The sequence below is a fragment of the Chiloscyllium plagiosum genome, chromosome 16, assembly GCF_004010195.1.
Source record: "Chiloscyllium plagiosum isolate BGI_BamShark_2017 chromosome 16, ASM401019v2, whole genome shotgun sequence".
Classification (NCBI taxonomy): domain Eukaryota; kingdom Metazoa; phylum Chordata; class Chondrichthyes; order Orectolobiformes; family Hemiscylliidae; genus Chiloscyllium; species Chiloscyllium plagiosum.
Genome location: NC_057725.1, coordinates 515,260 through 517,916, shown reverse-complemented (window position 1 = coordinate 517,916; position 2,657 = coordinate 515,260).

Below are 2,657 nucleotides of genomic sequence, written 5' to 3'. Positions count from 1 at the left end.
GCTGCCGTTGTTTTATTTTAAAATTCTGCTTTTGTAAGCACAATGGCACCAAAGGAGAGCGATGTTGTCCACTTTTCACTGTACTCCTGTATCCCTGTATTTGAGTACATGTGGCAATAAAATTTCATTTGAATTCCAATGCTAATTCTAATATCATTGTTCAATGTGGTTTTATTAAATACTTCAAACAATTGATAACATTGACTTTTATTCTACAACAGCAAAAGAAAATTGCATTTGCTTCTGAGAATGAACTGCTGTCTTTCAAACACCATCATTTTTATAGTCAATGAGTGATCACCAGCCCCAGCTCACATTCTCTGCACCGAGTGTCCATTCAGTTACTTGATGCTCCCAAGTCCTGAGCTTTCTCCTTGGAAAAGACTTCCTGCTCTCCCAGGTCTTCAGCTTCGTACACATCCCCTCTCTACTCGTTTCAGTTGTTTGGGGCATACAGCATGCTGGATTACACAGCACACTCTGTCTATAAGGTCCTGGAAACTCTCCCAGCCTGATCCACACATTCGAACCTCAGCTTCATGAGGACTACTGTCTATTACACGAAAGCCTTGGTTGAATAATAAGTAGCATTGTATCCACTCTCTGTATCAGTCAGGGATTTGATGAACAGACTCATCAGCAAGGTGGCTGAGGGTAGACCTTGTCTCCTGGTTACCTTCCACATTGTTGCATCCAGAACTTCAAGTGAAGCAGGAAGCTCAGAAGTTTCAAGGATCATGCATCATGGCAGCTTGCAGGTTACCTGGCAAGGCCTGCTACAATGTAGTATTGATGATGCCAGGTCACTTGTATTGATCACACTGATGCAATGGACTTGTTAACTGTTGATGAGGTCTGTCCAAATATGACATGACGCTCTCAATATAACTTGTGTCCAGTCCATTGTGGCCAACAGCCAGGAGAAGCCAACTCCTGCCTGGCTTCTAGCACTGTCCTCACTTTGACAAACTGAATTGAATTTATTGTCACGTGTAGCGAGGCACAGTGAAAAGTTTTGTCTTGCGAACAATACAGGCAGATCACAGGGATAAGTAGCATAGATAGTAAATAATAGCTTCCCGTATACTGAGGAAGTCAATCCGGATGTTCCCCAACAGGAAACCCTGGATGAATCAGGACAGACAGAACCTGCTAAAAAACAGATGTGAGGCCTTCAGATCAGGAGACCCCCCCCAAATGTAAGGAATCCAAGTATGACCTTCACAGAGTCATTCAGACAGACAAGGACCAATACCGATCCAAACTAGAGACCCAAACAGACACCCGGTGACTATGGCAAGGACTGAATGACATCACAGGTTCAAAAAAGAGACAGTGCAAGATAGCAGACGATGACACATCCCTCCCAGATCATTTCAACACCTTCGATGATCACTTTGAGCAGAATTTCGGTGGAGAGGTAACACCTATTCCGACAAGTCCTAATGAACCTATCCTAACAGTCGCTGCATCAGAGGTCAGATCAGTTTTCCTTGGTGTGAATCCAAGGAAAGCGATGGGACCAGACGGAGTACCAGGCCGTGAATTCAGAGCATGCGCAGATCAATTGGCAGAGGTCTTCTCGGACATCTTCAACCTCTCCCTGCAGCAGGCCACTGTCCCTGCCTGTTTCAAGAGGGCCAACATCATCCCTGTGCCTAAGAAGGCTCATGCATCCTGTCTCAATGATTACCGCCCAGTGACCCTAACTTCGGTGGTCATGAAGTGCTTTGAAAGGCTGATCATGGCATTAATCAACTCCAGCCTTCCCACTACTTTTGACCACTTCAATTTGTCTATTGGACCAACAGATCCACGTCAGATCCCATATCACTTGCCCTTCACTCCTTCCGAGAACATTTTGACACCAAAAACAGCTACGTAAGAATCCTACTCATTGACTACAGTTCAGCCTTCAACACTGTTATCCCCTCGAGACTGATTACTAAACTTAGTGATCTTGGACAAAGCCCCACTCTCTGCAACTGGATCCTGAGTTTCCTGACCCACAGGCCACAATCAGTGAAGACTGGGGACAATATTTCATCCTCACAAACACTCAACACTAGAGCCCCCCAGGGGTGTGTACTCAGGCCCCTACTGTACTCACTGGATGTCCATGACTACATCTGCAAATACCAGACTAACTCACTATGGGTTGAGCTGAGAAAAAAGAAGGGTGCAGTTACATTATTGGGTATGTATTACAGGCCTCCCAACAGTGAGCATGAGGTAGAAGAACAAATAGGTAAACAGATTATAGAAAGATGTGGAGGCAATAGACAATAGACAAGAGACAATAGGTGCAGGAGTAGGCCATTCTGCCCTTCGAGCCTGCACCACCATTCAACATGATCATGGCTGATCATCCTTAGTCAGTATCCTGTTCCTGCCTTATCTCCATAACCATTGATTCCACAATCCTTGAGAGCTCTATCCAACTCTTTCTTAAATGAATCCAGAGACTGGGCCTCCACTGCCCTCTGGGGCAGAGCATCCCACACAGCCACCACTCTCTGGGTGAAGAAGTTTCTCCTCATCTCTGTCCGAAATGGTCTACCCTGTATTTTTAAGCTGTGTCCTCTGGTTCAGCACTCACCCATCAGCGGAAACATGTTTCCTGCCTCCAGAGTGTCCAAACCTTTAATAATCTTATA